Raw genomic sequence first — 20,794 nt, forward strand, 5'->3', positions numbered from 1 at the left:
TCTATGTCTTTGAATTGGTTCCAGCTATGGAACAGTGGGCAGACATACATCCTAAGGACAAGAGAGGCTCTGAAGACCCTCTGATTGCCTGGGTCCAGCTCAGAGGTCAACCAGTGATCGTGTCTTCTCAATAACCTATTCATCATTAACTATATTTGACTAATCTTTATTTATATATTTAGTTGTTGTTCTGTTTTCCTTCTTTCTTTTTTGCCTTTTTTAAACATAAAATCAACTTCCTTTTGTACATTTTTTAGGGATGAACTGTTTTCTTATTATATAAGGTTCTTAATTACCTCTCTCTGACCACCCATTTTTTCAGAATTTGAAGAGTTCAAAAATAATATAATTGATGACCCCATCTATTGCAGTTCTGAATTAGGCTGGTCTAGTACATTATTCATTAGCCGTATGATGTGAAATTCCTTAAATGATGTGAAATTCCTTAACTTCTCAGAGTCTCATCTTCTTCAATATACAGGGAAAAAGTAGATCCTCCTCAAGGAGTCAGCGTGAACAGATGAAATGAAATTCCACACATTATATAGCACCAGGCCTAGCACAAAGCACACTCAATGCATTTTAGCCATTGTCATTATTTTTTCAAGTATTAATTATTCTAAAGAACTTTTATTGGAGTGGACATTGAGAGTTTAGTACGACTCAACAATAGAGAACACATTTTAAAATAAAATCGTGCAAAAGATCATAGTTAAGCACATTAATTTGAATAATCATTTGTTGGTATGTTAATAGGAACCCAATAAATTTTAACATTATTGTTGTCATTATTGTAAAAAATTATCTAAGCCACAACCCCTTTTTAGTTAAAATAGATAGTTGAGAGCTGAGTACAAGAAATTACATTACAGAAAACAAATGGTCTATTACAATTGTGGTAGATTAACATGAACATGTGCATATACAAAGACACGTATCTGATTCTTGGCATATTGCCAGATTAATGGCTGGGAAACACCATGATTTGTCTTTCAGATAATGTAATAGGATTTATCAATATCTAACTATATTTATCCAGTAAACTGTGAATTCTATCTCTATATTCTACTGTCCCAGTATATCCAATCAAAAGCAAAAACAAAAGCAAAAACTTTTGATAAACATTTTCTTCTTCTCTTTATACTAAACCTGATTCTGATGATTATTTCAGATCCCCAGAGTAGCAGTGATCACTCAGAGCAAACATACTCACTACTCTGGGGGTATGGGCATCATTTAAGAAGGCTAGAAGATATTTTAGCCAATATATTTCCAAGAATTTGAAAGTAAAGTGATTTTGCAACAAACTAGAAAATCAGTATGTAAGAACAGTGATTATATGCTAAGTCACCTGAAAGAGACCCAAGAAACTTAGTAAAACATAGTGTCTTATCTATATATTTACTTATGTCTATGGCATTTAGGATATATCCACAGTATACTATATATATCTATAGTATCTTTATACATTCATAGTAAATATAAATACATGTATAATATATAGTATACTCTATATATGCTATATGTATATGTGCTGCCGAAGCAAGCACTATATATGCTATATGTAAACATACATACATATATATACCTCTATATACGATATATACCATACTTACCTTAAGACATATATGTATATATACTATATAGAGAGATAAATATATATTTATACTCATATATATCTGTACTATATATTCATATACACATCTCTATATACTATACATATACCTATAGAGAGATACATAGATATGTATATATAAATATATATATATGTATACCTATGGTTCTTCAGTCATGTACATACAGTCATGTGTGCATATATATAGATAGATAGATATAGCTATACTATAGATAGTATAGTATCTGCCTGCCAACAACAAGCAACAACTTGCTACCCATGTGAGTGAGTCATCTTGGAAAGGGGATCCTTCAGTCTCGGTCAAGCCTTCACATGACTGTAACCATAGCCAACATTTTCACTTAGCCTCATGGGAGATTGAGAATTGCTAAACCAAGCAACTCTCAAATTACTGATCTACAAAAAGACAGAGATAACAAGTATTAACTCTTACTAAGCAATCGCATAATATGTTATGCCACAGGGAATAACTAGTACCTCACTGGTTGGCTGGTTGGTTTTTACAAGTAATGAAACCATGACCAACTGGGAAACACTAAATTTGTATTCTCAAAGAGATCAATGAAACTATACAATATTTCATAATACTTCTATATGCTGCTGTGTTGAGAACCACATTACTGTCTAGGTTCTATCACTTTGTAACAACTCCCTACCCCCAGGCCCACTCTAGTGAATTCAAAATGCAGCATTCTAGGAGAGCGTGGACTTTGACATCTTCATCCCATTGTTTCACCCCATAGCTTTTAAAGCGGCTCTGTTTTTCAGTTGAGAAAGCTCTTGACAACAGAGCTCAGAAACTTCCTATGTACGGTCTACCATGCAGTTTTCTCAAGTTAGAAATTTAGCTGGGGAGGGTCAGGGGCCCTGATTGCTCCGAACTCCACTCTCGGCTACCACAGGGTCTGCAGTCAAGAGTTCCAAAATTCTAACTTCTGCAAGTACGGAAGGCACATTGTTTCTACGCCTACATAGTTCTCTACTCACTAAGAATAGTTGATTGAACACCTTTATGTGCCAGGCACTGTGTTAAGTACTGGAGACCGGGCAATCTTAACGTTCTTTGGTTTTATTTTCCATTGCTTTTTCTTGTTTCTCTTTCCTGTAAAAGGCAAGGGAAAGAAAAAGGAAAGCAGAATAACTTTCAAATGTATATAAAGAAACATATTTTTAGGGCGCCTGTGTGGCTCAGTGGGTTAAGCCACTGCCTTCAGCTCAGGTCATGATCTCAGGGTCCTGGGATTGAGCCCCACATCGGGCTCTCTGCTCAGCGGGGAGCCTGCTACCTCCTCTCTATCTCTGCCTGCCTCTCTGCTTACTTGTAATCTCTCTCTGTCAAATAAATTAATAAAATCTTAAAAAAAAAAAAGAAACATATTTTTAAAAATTATAAAAATTTTTTATAACATGTTTTCTTTATAACATTTATAACACAGTGCTCACTTCATAACACTGAATCTTTGGGGGTAGTGTAGACAAGCTGCTACTCCAGCCTCAGAGTGGGGTCATAGGCTGTCAATCAATGCCAAATGAAACCCTAATGGAAAATTGCCAGTAAGGTGGGGCTATTTATAACAAAATTGAAACAACCACCATTCTGTGACCAATAAAAATATCAATGAGATGAGTACAATGGGGAACAACTGAAAATTGCGAAAGTAAACAGACCATAAATATTTAAATGGCTTTTCCAAGATTTTTTTTTCCTGCTATGTCTCCAGATTTTACTGATCTATACTATCTACCATATAAGAATCTAGGAATTTATTTTGCTTATTTTTTTTTTATTTTAGCATACAGAGGAATCCCATAGTTATTATTGGCTGAATTAATTATGTCTTAACATCTTTAAGGTTGTTGGAATTCACTCTAGAAATATTTAGGATTCTTTCCTATCTGTCCTGCAAACAGCAAGAAAGCGTTTATTTGCTGATGGTAAATATCTCTCAAGCTTTAATCTAATGCATGTAGCACCTTATTAAGGAATGAATTTTGAAAGTGATCAGTCATTCCAAAGAAGAACTACTCATTTTCTGTTCTAGCCTCCTCAGAAAGAAGTTGTTGTTGATGTTATACAAACTACCCAAGCTTAACATCCAAATGAGCACTGCCAGAACCGTGAAATTGCTGATCAGACAGTATGACAGACAGTGGTAACATTCAAAGCCTCTAGCAAAGTGAATGGCATTGGCATCAACCAATCAAGACTGACACTGACTAGAGTGTTAACGTGGAGCTTGAGACCCCTTGCTATTCCATGACTTAACCCAGTGTAGGAAGGAGGCAGCTGAGGGTGGGGAAAATGGATTCAGTGGAATTAGGTCAGAAGCTATTAGTAACAGGTATAGAGTTGTTTTAATATTTTAATAACTGAAATGGCTATACCACCTATGCGTAGAGTCAACATGGCTTGATGAAAGGCAAAAAGGAGTCTTTAAAATTATTCCAAAGATATTGTCACTGCCCAAGATATGTGTGGAACTCCTTTTTGCAAGGGCCCTCACAGCCAGCGTATAAGCTTGTACAAGTAAATGTCTCATTAATTTCATCACAACCCAGTTTTGACCAAAAATGGTATTACACAGCTTGTTCATTTATATTATTCACTACACTTGGCGCTGAGTGGCTTTTAGCTATTTCCAAAAATCTGACTCAAAGTCCAAAGACAAAGATACGTTAAGGATTTATTTTACAGTGTTTTATATAGCATCTAAAGCAAATACAAGTGAGGAAAAGAAAAAATCAAGTTTACTAAGTTCCTGTTACTTACCATTATAGTAATAGAAGCTTATGTATAGTTATCTCATTTAATTTTACATTATTTTATTTTACACTGTTGGTCCCTTGCGATTCTGACCTCCAGACATAAACAAAAATTTTGGAACAAAATACACAACTCTCTAGAGAGACTGACTTTCTCTTGTAGGATACTCTACCTCCTAATTATAACTTGTGACTCTAATTAGTAGGTTCATGGATAATAACATTGGAAGAAAAAGGATAAAGCTTCCAAATATCTTAAATAAAAGGAAGCTAAGATTTATTGAGTGCTCACTACATGCCAGGGCTATCACGTGTTAGAACTAGTTATTGCACATATGTAACAAATTTTAGAAGACTCTATATTTGGCCTGGCAGTGTGTTACATTTCTACATCTCTTGGTGTTAACCAATAATTAACTGAAAGAAAGTTTCTATTGTCGTATTTTTTAACTTAACATTTTGAAGCACCTATTATATAATAGACATGTGTGAAATGTTTATACATTATATTATTTAACCTCCACAATAACTGCTATAAAGTGATATTAAGCTATTAAAATCCCCGTTTTATAGATGAAGAAAGGGAGACCTAGTGATGTTGGGAAAATTGTCTATGGTTACAGGGCCAAACAAAGATTTTAACCCAGATTACTTGATTCTAGAATGTTGTTCTCATCACTATGCTGCATCAAAGGAATCGATGAGACTATTGACACAAGTTTGCTATTTGTTAAAATCAGAATTGTTGGTTATATGCTTAGTACAGAGTTTGTGGTCTCTTGTATGACTTGCATACAGATGGGCACAGATGAGCTGACCTCCCCGGAGGACAGAAGAGAAAAAGATGGAGCTTGCATTATGTGATAAAAAGAGTACTGAGGTGCCTGGATTGCTCAGTCAGGTAAGCATCTGACTCTTGTTTTCAGCTCAGGTTATGATTTCAGGGTCCTGAGATTGAGCCCTAAGTCAGACACCCCCAATCAGCAGGGAACTCTGCTTGGGGTTCTTTCCTTTCCCCTCTCCCTCTACCCCTTCCCCTTCTCACACACACTCTCTCTAAAATAAATAAATAAATCTAGAAATAAATAAGTGAATAAAGGAATAAAGGAAAGAAATGAAGGAAGGAAGGAAGCGGGGAGAGAGAGAGGGAAGGAGGGAGGAAGGAAGGAAGAAAGGAAGAAAGAAAGAAAGAAAAGAACTAATTCCCCAACATCCGCAAAGTATCTTCTCTGACATGTGCTCCCAGAATGGCTGATATTCTATGAATCCATCTTCTACGTAAAATGATGATTATGCTGTCTTGACACATGTATGGTGAACTCCGTGTCGCAAATAATTAGTTACTTATGTACTTCAAATACAGAGTTTTAACTTACTTTTTACATTTTTTTTCAGAAAAGGTTTTGTTATTCAATATACACACACAGAAAAGAAGAAACTTATGTAATCACCACCCAGTAAATAAGTACATCAATGCTAGTAATATTGAGTGCTTTTTCCCAATCTTTTCTACTCCTTTCTGCACAAAGACAGCTTCTCCTTGTCCTGGCTTTTGAGATTTCACCTTATTTTTCTTCAGTTTACCACTCATGTAGTTATCCCTACACATTATTACTTTTTAGTTTTGTCCCCTTTTAAAACCTTACACAAATAGAATCATCCAGTGTATATACTATGACTTTATTTTTTAGCATCTCTGTGACACTCATCTATGTTGATGTGTAGCTTTGTTTATTTCTGTGCCTATGTAGTATTTTGTTGTACATCTCCATTCACTTTTTCTATTGTTGATGGATAATTTAATTATTTCCAGATTTTTTTTGTTACTAAAACAATGCTGTTATGAGTATTGTTGTACAAAGTCTTCAAGTGCTCATTTAGAAACAAATCTTTTGAGTAGATACCTACAAGTAAAATTGGTGTGTCATAATGTGTGATGGAGATTGCTCAGTACTATCCACTCTCTTCCTACCCCGTAAAAACAGAACACCAGGGGAGACATTTCCTAGCCTTCTTACAGCCATTTGCAGTCATGTGACTAAATTCTTGTCAATGGAGTCTAAGTGAAATGGAAGTAAGTCTAAACCTTAACAAATTGATGTGTACTTCCTTATACTCTCATTCACCTTTCCACACTTTGGGACATTGCTGTGCCTGCCATCCAGATTATAGACCATACCAACATGGACAGTAGCCTAAGAAAGGGTCAACTAATGAGATAGATGAATTCTCAAATGACTGTGGAAGAGGCCACCCCCAAAACTGGACGATTGTCTTGGAACTTTATGTGAAAGGTGAACACAACTGGAATTTTATTTTATAGCCTCGTGGCCTCTTTACTATGTAATATATAGTATACGCTCATGTTTAATTTGACTAGGTCATGCCCAAATACTTTCCAAACTGGTTTTGTCAGTTGGCACACCCATCCCTAGAATATGAGAGCTTCCGTTACTGTAACTCTTCCCTTATATTTGTACTGTCATTCATTTTAACTTTTACAGCTCCAGTGGGCATCAAACACTAGCTAGCTCATTGAGTTTTAAGTTACATTTCCCTGATGACTATTGCTAACTTTTTTCAAGTGATTTTCTTCCAAACACATTCCTTCTTCTGTGAAGTACATGTTTAAGTCTTTTTGCCCATTTTTTAATGGATAACCTTTCTCTTAATAACTTATAAAAATTCTTCACAATTTGGGGGCACATACTAATCTTTTGTCAAATATATGGATTGCAAATATCTCTCATTCTGTTTATGTGGGTTGGTAATGTCTTTTGTTTTAATGAAACCAAATGTCTCAGCTTCTTCCTTCATTATCTGTGCTTTCTTTTCTTTCTTTTTGACACTGTGGAAGGAATTCTTCTCTTCCCTAACAACATGAAGATATTAATCAATGTAATCTTCGAAAAGCCTCACGCTATTGATTTTCACATTTAGTTCTTTGGTTTACTCACTCAAGTTCTGATATGCTTTTTTGCACGTAATATAATCATGGGTGAACCCATGGGCATCTGTGTTTTACATAAACTGTCATTAACATGTATTGAGAGGGGAAAAGAAAAAGATTGGGAACAATAGGTTGAAGGCATCGTCTCCAGAACTTTCTTTAATGTGAATGAATAAAAATAAATATTAAGGGGCACCTGGGTGGCTCAGTGGGTTAAAGCCTCTGCCTTTGGCTCAGGTCATGATCCCAGAGTTCTGGGATCCAGCCCCGCATCGGGCTCTCTGCTCAGCGGGGAGCCTGCTTCCCCCCTCTCTTTCTGCCTGCCTCTCTGCCTGCTTGTGATCTCTGTCAAATAAATAAATAAAATCTTTTAAAAATAAATAAATATTAAATGCTGCTGCTGGTTTACTCATGTACATAGCAAGCTGGACCTGGCTTATCAGTGCCTCATGTGAGAAAGATGTGGGGTTTTTACTCCACTTCTAAAGTGTTGACAAGCTAGACATACCCTCAACTATGTGACATGATTACCAAGAAATCTAATAAGTTATCAGCCTCCATTAAGAATAGAATGCACGGGCGCCTGGGTGGCTCAGTTGGTTGAGCGACTGCCTTCGGCTCAGGTCATGATCCTGGAGTGTTGGGATCAAGTCCCACATCAGGCTCCCAGCTCCATGGGGAGTCTGCTTCTCCCTCTGACCTCCCCTCTCGTGCTCTCTCCCTCTGTCTCTCTCTCTCTCTCAAATAAATAAATAAAACCTAAAAAAAAAAAAAGAATAGAATGCCCAAATCTTACCTGTAATCTGTTAACAACAACAATCTGTTGTTAAGACAATAGTTGGGGGGGAGTGCCGCCTGGGTGGCTCAGTGGGCTAAGCCTTTGCCTTTGGCTCATGTCTGGATCTCAGGGTCCTGGGATGGAGCCCTGCATCGGGCTATCTGCTCAATAGGGAGCTGCTTCCCCCCTCTCTGCCTGTCTCTCTGCCTACTTGTGATCTCTCTCTCTCTGTCAAATAAATAAATAAAATCTTAAAAAAAAAAGACAATTAGGCTATTGCATCTTTTTCTGGTTGAGCTCTTGAAGAGGTACAGAGGTAAACTAGGTATCATCATGAGGAGAGCAGTCAGTTACTGATGGGGTGAGAAACCACTACAGGTAAAGGGCAGTGGAAGGAATTGGAAAATCATAGCGTGAAATGGAGAAGATAGGGATGGGCTATAATCATTGTATTTAGAAATTTCAAAGATGTCCCTGTGAAAAAGAAGGCACATGTCTTAGCCAGCTCAGGCTATTATAACAAAATACCATAAACTGGGTAGCTTTAAAAAAAGATGTTTATTTCTTACGATTTTAGAAGCTGGGTAGTCTAAGCCAAAGTGCCAGCAGATCTGGTTCTTTGTGAGGGCTCCCTCCCTGGTTTGCCATGGCCCCCATTTTGCTGGGTGTTCATGTGTCCTTTCCTCCATGTGTATTTATGAAGAGAGAACTCTCTTATTACTTCCTCTTTCTTCAAGGCACTAATCCCATCATGAGAGCACCATTCTCTCGACATCATCTAAATTTAATGAGCTGCCCAAACCCCATCTCTAAATAAGATCACATTGAGGGTTAGGGCTTCAACACATGAATCTGGGGAGACACCAATATTCAGTCCATAGCAACACACGCATATATATACTGTGTAAACATTAGGGACCAATGGATGGAAGCTATAAGAAAGCAGCTTTAGGTTAATTATAAAGGATCTCTATAGCAGGGGGACAATGTATCTTCAAATAGAACTAACTGACTCAAGAAAGCGGTGATCTCCTTCCCCAGCATCGATAGCATTGAAATTGAGTCTGAAAGTCCATTTGTCGAATATGTTATTAGTCATAGATAATATTTATCAGTGGTTGCTACTGGCAAGGAATTTGTCCATGCACTCTCCCTGAATTGTCCTATTTAATATTCACAGTGGCCCTAGGAGATAAGACCAATGTTGACATCATTCTTAAATGAAGGGCATAAAGCTTGGAGAGGTTAAGTAATTTGCCCAAAGTCACATAATTTGTAAAAGGCAGAAAGCACATCTGTCTTATGTCCAGAGGTTGAATTCTTACCCCCATTGCTTTTCACTAGCCGGTGTTGTAGAAAGATTTGCTTCACTAGGAGAGAAGCCATAATATGTGGCCTTCCAATTCTGAAACCACTTGCTTCTAACAAAATAAAAATTTATTACCTAGGAGGTATAAAACAGTATGGAAAACAGACACCAGAGAGAATGGGAAAAGGGACAGGTAAAATTTAATGAGGGAGGAAAAAGTCTGGAAAGATCACAAGTTAAAGGCACTGGTCCAGGAAAAATACATTCCTGGCTGGGTGTAGGTAGGGGGCATTTCCTGCGGGTTGTTCACATATGAGAGCAAAATGAAGGGGAAATAGGAGGCAGCAAAGACATAAGACATACAGAAATACAACCTGCCCATAGCAGAGGCATCATTTGGATGGAGATCTGGAGTTAGAATCCAAACATCGCCATTTATTGATACTCAGAAAGAACTAAGGGAAACAAGATTCCAAACATTACCTTTTATTGATACTTAGAAAGAACTAAGGGAAACATCTCCATATCAAGAGTCCAGGGAACTTGTTTTTATTCAGTGAGCTTGTTTTTATTTTTATTTTTTTGTAAGTAATTAATTAGAACCCCTCAATTGCAAAAAGAAGCAGCAAAAAGATACTAATCAGATTCAAATGGGCCATTTTCAGGCATTCATTCATTTATGCACGTGTGTATTCATTTAACAAATGTTTACTGAGTGCCTACTATTTTCTAAGTACCTTCTTTGGGCACTGAGGTACAGCAGGGAAAAAAAAGTAGCCCCCCCCCACCCCCCCGCTGCATCTCCCCTCCTAAAATAATTCCTTGTCTTCACTGAGTGTATTCTCTGGAGCAGGAAAGCACGTGTGAAAAACGAGGATGAATATGTAAAATGTAAAGTGACTTAAATAAAAGTGTTAAGGAGAAAAACAAAAATAAGAAAAAGAACAGGAAGTGAGCATGTATGGAGAATTGTTGAAAATTATGATAGAACTTCAGTTAAATATTCTAACTAAAAAGGAGAGAGGGAAATGGTTTAGAAAAGGGATATATTACGCCGGGGTGGATCAGGCGACCTGACTCTTTATCTCAGCTCCGGTCTTGATCTCAGGGTTGTGAGTTCAAGTCCTACATTGGGCTCCATAATGGGCATGGAGCCCACTTAAAAAAAAGGAGGGGAGAATGTGTTGAAGTCCATGTGGCTTTAAGGTTCATGCTTATGAATCATAAATACTATGAAAGATTTTTTGGCAAAATGAAAAATACAGTGAGAAAATCACTTCCCTTATTTTTTAAAAACATTTTATTTATTTATTTGAAAAAGGGCGATGGTGGTGGGATGAGGGACAGAGGGAGGGAGGAGCAGACTCCCTGCTCGGGGCAGAGCCCAACTCAATGCTGGGGCTCCATTCTAGGACCCTGAGATCATGACCTGAGCTGAGGCAGACGCTTAACCAACTGAGTCATGTAGATGCCCCTCACTTCCCTAGTTTTATCCACATTTCCTCATCTTTAAAATGAGAATGTTAGGGGAACCTTGGTGGCTCAGTCATTAAGCGTCCACCTTTGGCTCAAGTCATGATCCCAAAGTCCTGGGATGGAGCCCCACATCGGGCTCCCTGCTCCATGGGGAGCCTGCTTTTCCCTCTTCCACTCCTTATGCTGTGTTCCCTCTCTCGCTGTGTCTCTCTCTGTCACTTAAATAAATAAAATCTTAAAAATAAAATAAAATAAATGGGATGCTAACATTAGCCCTCAAGGCGACACAGGTTTGTGTATATCTTAAATGGACATGGCCTTCAAAATATAAAACAATGTACACATGTTACTTCACTTACCTAGAAAAAGTAATTTATACTTTTTAGAACGTCCTCTGAATCTCCAAATATGTACACACATATGTATATTCAACTATATATATATTTACTCTGAATTTCTGAGTATATAGATATATATATACACTCACACACATACACACGCACACACGCACACACACACATTGCATCCCTCCATCTCATAGCTCATATAATCCACCTAGCACAAATATTCTGACAAGGAACAGGCACATCTGTGGTGGAACAGGGTCCTTTGAGGCTTCCAGGAACCTCTCAGCAGAACAAGAGCAACACATTCCTTTTCCATTCAGGTCTTCTTGGATTACTGAACACTTTGCAGAGCATTTTTAGTCACCTCCTGAAATGCTGGTTTCCTTCCTCCATCCAAGATACTCAACAAAATGGAACTTGTCAACTGTGCTTATGGTAATAAATCTCCTTTCCAGCATTTCTCCTGACATTCTAATGCCTTCCTGAATGTAATAAAAAGGTCATTTTCCACCTGAATTCATCTTTTCCGAGCTACTTTATATTTCTGCAAATCCAAGTTTGAACAAGTTTGATTTCATTTCTTCTACAGTATTTTATTTGCTTTAACCAAGCTAAAAATCCCAACTGTAACTGCAACCCTGCTCTCTCCTCTAATTGCTTGAGTGGGGATTATATTTTATTGGCTGACTGTATAATGTAGATACATTGTGAAAGCTGAACTGTTCTTTCTCTTGAGTGGCAGAGAATTAAATGCTCCCTTTGAGATATTGTCCAAGGATTTCTTATGATTTTGTTTCCCACATCGGTTCAATAACTTTCTATGTATCAATTATGCCCTGATCAGTATTCTCACCTAAATGTAAAACAGTCTCCAGGAACCTCTCAGACAGAAGCAGGCTTTTCACTTGGTGCAACCTACTAGACTGTAGGGTAAGGCATTTCGCAAGTGTGTCTTCAGTTTTGGTCTGGAGAGGAGCAATTCAAGGAGCAGACTTCCAGAAGTTAAATATTCTTGGTTCCCAAGGAATTCCTTCCAATAAAAGCGGGTGCATGTATTCTTGGTAGGTCCAGGGGTCTATTTAAGTGCGGTCATCATTTGTAGACATTATTAAATGGGAAATAACTCTATTTGTAATGGACGTTTAGGTGAGTGGGGCTCCTAAGAGGGGTCCCAGGCAAAAATGTGGGAAAACCTTGGACTTCTTGCCAGTGATAATGACAGGACACACAATACCTCTTTATTCTTTTTAACACGTTGGTAACATTCCTCTCGGTAGGTCAGTCCATCCACTCCTGGGACCTGATGAATCAATGACTGCTGACCGAGAAAGCAGGCGCAGCGGCCCTTTTCCTACAGGAATAGGATCCCAGGACAAGCTGCCCACGACCTCTGCCGCGCAAAGCAAGAGCCACGCGATCCCAGGGGCAGGGGGTGCCCTAGGCGGCCAGCCCAGCTCGTCCTCTGCTAGGGCGCCCCCAGTCGTCCGGAGCCCCTGCCTCCGCCGTCCGGAGCCAGCAGCCAAGGACAGCGCTGGCTGTCTGTACCCTGGGACGTAGAAGACCGTCATCGGCCATGCAAATCACTCTTCTGAAGTCGAAGGTGGGAGTAGCCTGCCAACTCCCCAGTAGTACCGGCCGGCTCTTCTGGTCGCCTGGTCTGCGACGCCGATAGGCAGAGGATCCGAGGGACCCGCGGGGAGCGGAGGGAAGGACAGAAAACCGGAGGGAGAGAGACCTAGGTTAGCTTCCTGGCCTGTGCGGTTGCCGCACCGCACCCAACTCCGGTCTGCAGAATGGATCCAGTGGCAAGCTGCTGGGGGCCCCGAAAGACGCAAGCCTTGGACAGCAAAGGAGAAAAAAACCTGAAGACCCGTTGCAAGAAAGGAGGAGGAAGAAAGGACGAAAGCAACCCTCTTTTTCTTACTTTGTTTTGTTTTGTTTTGTTTTCCTCCCCACCCCACCCCCTTTTTTTAAACTACCAAATGCAAGAGGGAATTCAGCCGCCACTCTTGACCTGGGGAACATCCATTATTTAATGAAAACAGAAGAGCGTTTTGTTGTTCTTCGTCTTTGAAATAAATTCAGTAACACAGCTTCCCTGCCCACTGCCTTCTTCTGCACCAATTTATTTTCTCATGTACCACCCTCATCGCACCCCTAGTCTAATTCCCTGGTCTATGGGACTAATTGAAAGAATTTGTTTCAGTTTTTAAGTCCTGTGTATCAGGTTTTTATCTGCTTAAATGGGTTCAGAGTAAGCTATCCCACTAATTTGGACTTCCAATGTTCCAGCCCTTTCTAGTCTAAGGGTTTTTTTTTTTTTTTTTATTAAGCGAACTCTGTCCCTCCCTCCACCCCTCCTTCCCGGCAGGAACACACATTTGCATTCCAAGCCCCTTGCATTCCAACCCCTTGCTGGGTTGCTTGCTGTTTTGCCCTCAGGCTCTGCAGGCACATCAAAGAGGTTTGCTTTGACTGTCCTTAGACCCAGGTGGTGCCTAGTGGTGGGGCTGCTCCCCCGACCGGGAATCAGCACCTCTTCACTCTTCTTTATTTTTTTTCCCCCCTGCTGAAGCCTGTTTCAGTTCCTGATAACACAAACAATCAAAATACTTAGAGCTGCGAAGTAGGGTGATTTGATTTACAATCTGCGCTCCCAATATGATTTCTGTCTCCCTCCTCTCCTTTTCCTCCTCTACCTCCCCTCTCCATCAGCACCTCAGTTTCTGGCATCCCAAAAGTTAATTCGAAATCGTGGACTCCCATAGGAGAAAGAGCTGGTAACTATCTCTCTAGTTGTGCTGTCAAGAAGTACAACATTCAATCAAGGAACACGCATTGAACACTTCCTAGGTGCCAGACACTGGGAAGTGGTCCAGGGACTGATAAGTGTGTCTCTCTCTCTTTTCTGCATCACACTCTCTCTCCTCCAGCCACTCTCCTAGCTCTCCTACCTCCCCTATTGTTAATCATCAACATCATCTTTTATAACATTCATTCAGGCCTTAATATATGCCAGGCACACAGGTAGGAGCTGTACATGCATTTTCTTTTTTAATTATTATGCAGACCTTTATAATAAAGGATTCCATTTTATAGGTGAGAAAACTCAAGATTAAAGAAGTTGAGTAGCTTCCTCAAGCTCATATATATAGTGTGTGCTGGTGCGGGAGTTTGTAAACCAGACAGTCTGACTCCAGACTTGTGATACGTCGCTTCCCAAGAGTCAGTGGAGGAGCCAGACTTGTAAACAGATAAATATAATTCAAAGAGGTAAGTGCTAGCATTGTGGAAATACAGAAGCTGCATGACTAACACTGCCTGGGGGATCAGGAAAGGCTTAAAAGCTAACTGTGACTTGTGAGGTAGGTCTTGAAATAGGAGTAGGAGTATCCCAGGAAAACAAAGGAATGGGGGCGGTTGGTGCTTTTCAGGCTGAGGAACTATACATGCAATGCCTCCAGTTGAGAAAGGCTGCCACGGTGTGTTTAGGAAACAGTTCAATCTGATTACAACATAGGGTTCATGAGACAGTGTTGTGATATGAAACCAAGATTGTCAAGTAGGAAACCAGGGGCAAGAATGTCAAATACTAGAGATTTTGCTGGGAAATTAGCTTTCATCTTATAGGTAAAATGACTCCAATGGAGATTTTAAAGAGAGGGAGTGACATAATCAAATTTGTCTTTCCGTCAGACTGTCTGTCTTAAGATGACCAGAGGAAGTCTGGAACAGGGAAAGTAGAGCCAGATGGCAGAGATACTGGTTGGAAACTTGCTGTAGAGATGATGGGGGCTTGAGTTAGGAGTTATGAGACAGAAAAGGAGGGATTTTGTTCACCAAAGAATATTGGCATTAAGTATGCTACCTGTTTCTCGAACAAAGGACTTTAGGCACTGAGAATTCTGTTCAAAATAAAAAAGGCCTCTTAAGAGAGCACCAAACCAACCCTTTTATTTTTATAGACATAGTTAAAGTCAGTGAAGCTTAGGAAGATTAAACCACACAACCAGCTAGTGGAAGAATGATCATAGGCACCTTTTATTTAGAGACTACTGTCCACATACTTAGCATCTTTTAAAACATTTGACCTTCCTAACCTTTGAAAGTAAGTACAAAGCTACTCTTAAGTCTATTTAACAGATGAGGAAGCCGAGGTCAGTAACTTGGTAAAAGCTGCACAGGCAATTAGAGACAGAATAGGAATTCAAACTAGAGTCTTCTGATTCCAGAGTTCCCACAGTTTTTGTATGTTATGTACTGAGATTGAAATTTAGACATCCTCACTCCTAAGCTGGTGCTCTCTTTACTAGTTGTTGCTGCCTTTCTCTTCTGCAATGCGCCATTTAGGTATCACTGATCACTCACTCCTGATATCTGAATGCCTATGCTGTAAATATGCTCTAAAGTAGCACTTATTGGGGATTCACTATCACATACACTAAGTAAGATACTATAATGATCCATCTTTAAACTGTAGCTTTTACAGGGAAAGAAAGAGCAAATTACAAGTGACATCAACACGCAACCAGAAACACAGCTGATCGGATTGGTACAGACCTGAAGGATCTTGGATTGGTACAGACCTGAAGGATCTTGGAAGGTACTTGGATTGGTACAGACCTGAAGGATCAAGGGCTCTTGGAATAATGGCTGATGTTAGTCAGCACTCCTGTGCCTGAGGCTTGATGTGTACTATTTTATTTAAGAACACTGACTTAGGTGAAATAAATTGCTCAGTGTCACATAAGGACCAAATGGATAAACCAGAACTGGAACTCTGGTTTAGCCGACAGCCAGCTCGGGCCCTTCAGCTCTGTTGGAGAGGGTGGTGAAGACTGAAGTTGGGTTCACAGACGTAGTAACCCAGGAAGCATTTCGCAACCATCTCTCAAATATGAAAACCAAAACACCTCTGATTTGTAGTGCTGCTCATTCCAGTTTCCAGAGGGTATAATTAGCCCACAAGAGTAGATTTCAAGCTGCCAGTGTGACATACTGAAGTCAACATTGGGAAGTGATACTCACGAGGGGCTCTGGAGAGCCTCCCGCGTGCACCTGCACCGTCGGGGAGGAGACACTTGGGCAGTGAGGTAGAAGAGAGGTAGAAGAGGTTTGGGGTAATTCTTGGGAGAAAGCAGTGGTAGTGAAGGCTGGAATGACGACTGGGTCAGTTATATTCTGAGGAAGTGGACAGACGGAGCTGATTTGTGGTTAGATTAAGTAGAAAGTGCAGTTTTAGAATTGGCTGCCGGCAGCTACTTGCTTCAACTTGACTATTCCTGAGGGGTGGAAATTTGTTTGAAAAAAGAGACCTAAATGTGACTTATCTGAAACTTTCAGCAGACGCTTGTCTAAAAGACCGATACAACCAGAAACAGACTCGAAAGACTGAAATCAGAGCTAGATAAATCAAAAAGATTGTCCAATATGGATTTCTGGCTAGTTATCTTCTTCTCTCTGTCTTTGTGGCAAGGGCAACAGACTGATGAAGGTGATAAGTTGATGGAAAATGAGCCTTAACAAATATATAGACAGTAAGTTGAATAAAGTTACTTGGTGTCATTTTCGAAAGAGGTCCTGAGGGGCACCTGGCTGGCTCAATTGGTAGGGTGTGTGACTCTTGATCTTGGCGTTGCAGGAGTTTGAGCCCCATACTGGGTGTAGAAATTACTTAAAAATAGAAAATCTTTGAAAAAGGAAGAAAGAATATAAGAAAGAAAAACACAAGACAAAAGAGGTACTGAAGAAATACGTTTGCTCTGTGAGACTATCTCAATGTACCTTATAGTGACCTTGTATCCATGAAAAATCAATATATTTGCAAATATTTCATATATTTATCTTGTTACTTTAATTCACATCTTATGAGTATAAAGCAGCATCAATGCTTCTCTTATTCCTACATAATCAGATAGCGCATAGGATAGTAAGGTGAAAAAAATGTTAGCAAGTACCTGCAAATGATGCCTGTTTTCCCTCTGTAGCAATAATCTAGCCCTTTGAAAGGAGAAAGGATGAAAATAAAATTAGTTTCCTCATGACGCAGAAGATTTCTATCTTCTCCCTCATCCCCCCAATAACCAAAAGCTCTTGTACACAATCTCAGCAGAAAACATCATGATCCTAAGAACCAATAAAAAATAATACAAAGGAGATGAAGTGGATGTCTACTGTTTTTATCTGCTCTTTGGAGAATGGCTCCCATTCCTATGATTCTGAAATACTGTCAAGCATGATGCCCACCTGCTCTGGCTACAAGGGTGGACATTTGCCTTAGGCCTGGTCAGTCATGGTTCTGGATCTTCTAATTCACAGTAAATTACTCACATGAACAAAACCAGTCACAATTTTTCTTGAGTGAGGATTTCAGTCTCTGTGGATAAAGGCTTCGGTTTGAAAATAATCATCTTTCTAGGATGTGGGCTGCAAAAGAGGAAACTGAGAAAACAGTTGAAGACACGCAAAGACATGTCAAGCTAAGATATAAAAAAAGGACAAAGAGCTTTGACAACTTTACTCAAATGCCTTGATCCTGCTGTGCCTAAACATATGCATACTTTTGGAGTTCCCAGTCATTTAAACCAATAGGTTACTTCCTGGTCACTTTCTTTCTTTCTTTTTTTGGTTAAACTCCTTGGACTAGAGGTTTTGTCACTTTCAGTTGAGCGTAACCATTACAAAAACTAGGAAAAAAAAATCTGATGATAAACTCCTGCTCTCTGACTGGGATTATGAAAATAATGTCTCCCTAACTTAAAAAAAAAGGCAGAGGAGAGGGAATGGGACATACCAAGACATATATCTCTTTCTTGGCCTGTATTCTAAGATACGTTAATTTATTTTATTTAGTTTCTCTGATCTGTGACTCATCTCTCTCTGGAAATCCTTTTCTTTCATTGGCACACAGACCACAATATAGTCATTTCTTTATTCATATATTATCATGGCTTTATTATCTACCTCAAAATGCTGAGCCTTCACAGAACAGGCAAAAGACAAGGTATTAAGTTGGGAGGGAAAAAAAGGAGAAAGAGATGCTGATCCTTTTAGAAATGGAAGAACAACTCAGCACCGCTCTTCTCTTTTTAAATTTCAGGGCTGATATTTGAGCAGATGGTGAAGAATCACCTCAGGATAGAGTCATTTGGGATTTTTCTTAGTTTTTCTGAGACGATCTCAAAAGTTGAAGACTGTAGGAGGTACAAAGTGAGAATAGAAGATGATTCAGTTGCTGGTCTGGGGAAAAGACCTGAGTAACTAAGGGATACTTTCTCAGGCCCTGTGAGTATAATTCCCCCTCTCCTCAAGGTTCTCAAGCTGCCCTTTGATGTGTCTTTGCCTTTAAAGGTTGAATTTAGTGACTAGTCCTGAAGTCAAAATTTGTCTAAGCTCTGAAAAAATCCGAGGAATAACTCGGGACCTCGCAATCTTTTGAAATGTCCTTGAGCCTAGGAAAAATAATTGAGAGTTATACTCTTTGGGGAATCTCTTGTAATTTGATATGTTAACCACCTCTGAACAAAATACTTCACTCTATAACTTGCATGTCATTCTCTATAAAGAAGCAAATCACTTTCCTTAGGAGATGTATCAATTAATCAGTTTTAACAGAATTTCAAAACTAGAAGCAATAATAAAAAAATTATTTAATTTACCAGCTAGAATATGTCACAGAATTCTGCCACCTAGAATATGTCACAGATTCTGGTGATTTCAATGGAAGCATGTACATGTTTATAAATCTTTTCTCGTGTTGGCTTATATAGCTTTTTAAATATGCATCGCCTTTTCTCACAAGATTTTCACCTTGAGTCACAATTATTAAGTGAATTTCTTGCCCTTCCAAAGAAAAGTAAACACATTAAACAACTCCATGCAAAGTTAAAATGCTGGACATTAAATTAAATATTTGTCTTATAGCACTGTTAACTTAATAGGTTATGAATCATCTGTGTTTGTGGAATACATTGCTTTATATTATAATTTTGCCAAATCCACCCTGTAAAGAACAAACTGTAAAGAACATTGAGGCTTAAGATCTTGAATACTGAACCTCCTCTGTAGACTTTGCAATATTGGTACTGCATCCATAATCATGCCTTAGCGAAATGTTATACAGAACATTATTCAGAATATTTGTTCTGAAAAGAGTTTGGATAAATGCACCATATTTGAAATTGATTAATTCTGTCTGATATGCATCCAAATTTTTTATTATCCTGAGAATTTGACTTAAAAGTTATAGAGTATCTTGTGTATTTACTGTAACTGAAAGTGGCTCATTTGCATTTGAGCAAAAATGGTAGCCAAAGCTGTGTTAATTCTGGTTAAGTCTTCTGACTTCTGGGACCTGTGTTACCTCATCTGTCCTATGATGTAGGTGGATTGGCCCAGTGTTCTTTTTTTGTTTGTTTGTTTGTTTGTTTGTTTTAAATTTCTTTCCCTTTAAAATATATTTATTATTGAAGTGTAGTTGACATACAATGTTACATTAGTTTCAGGTAACAATATAGTAGTTTGATAATTCTAAGTATTACTCAATACTCAGCACAAGTATAGTCACCATCTGTCATCATACAACATTGTTACAATATTATTGACCATATTCCTATGCTGTGTTTTTAATCTCCATAATTTATTTATTTTATAACAGAAAGTATGTACCTCTCAATCCCCTTCGCCTCTTTTTCCCATCCTCCTACTCCCCTCCCCTCTGGCAACCACCAGTTTATTTTCTCTCTATATAAGTCTGTTTCTATTCATTTGTTTATTTGTTCATTTGTTTTGTTTTTTAGATTTTACATATAAGTGAAATCATATGGTATTTATCTTTCTCTGTCTGACTTACATCACTAAGTATAACACCCTATGGATCCGTCTATATTGTCACAAAAGGAAAGATTTCATTCTTTTTCATGACTGAGTAATATCCTATTGTGTGTATATGCCACATCTTCTATCTCCATTCATCTACAGATGAACATTGGGTTGTTTCCATCTCTTAATTGTTGTAAATAATGCTGCAATAAACACAAGGGTGCATATATCTTTTCAAATTAATGTTTTTGTTTTCTTTGGGTAAATATCTAAAAGTGAAATTAATGGATCATATGGTATTTCTGTTTTAATTTTATGAGACACCTTCATACCATTTTCCACAGTGAATGTACCAATTTACCTTCCCACCAACAACAGTGCACAGCGGTTCCTTTATCTCAACATCCTTGCCAATACTTATTATTTCTTGTCTTTTTCTTTTCTTTCTTTTTTTTTTTTTTTTTTAAGATTCTGTTTCCTTTTTTTAATTAGAGAGAGAGACAGAGAGAGAGAGAGCACCTGAGTGGGTGGAGTGGCAGAGGAAGACAGATCTCAGGAAGACTCCATACTGAGTGTAGAGCCTGACACAGCGCTCAGTCTCAGGACCCTGAAATCATGACCTGAGCTGAAATCAAGAGTCAGGCGCTCAACTGACTGAACCACACAGGCACCCGTCTTGTCTTTTTGATTCTAGCTACTCTGACAGGTGTGAGGT

The 20,794-nt window shown here is 38.8% G+C and overlaps 1 long non-coding RNA gene across 1 annotated transcript; it reads right to left on the bottom strand.

The window, feature by feature from the left end:
• Positions 1–2,659: 2,659 nt before the first annotated feature.
• Positions 2,660–18,830, bottom strand: LOC309847076. The gene is made up of 3 exons (XR_014302287.1): positions 17,590–18,830; positions 17,217–17,259; positions 2,660–2,738 (listed from the first exon to the last, which is right to left on the bottom strand). It is a non-coding gene; the product is annotated as an uncharacterized lncRNA (long non-coding RNA).
• Between the last annotated feature and the right edge of the window lie 1,964 nt (positions 18,831–20,794).

This window comes from Mustela nivalis, assembly GCF_964662115.1.
Source record: "Mustela nivalis genome assembly, chromosome: 1".
NCBI lineage: Eukaryota > Metazoa > Chordata > Mammalia > Carnivora > Mustelidae > Mustela > Mustela nivalis.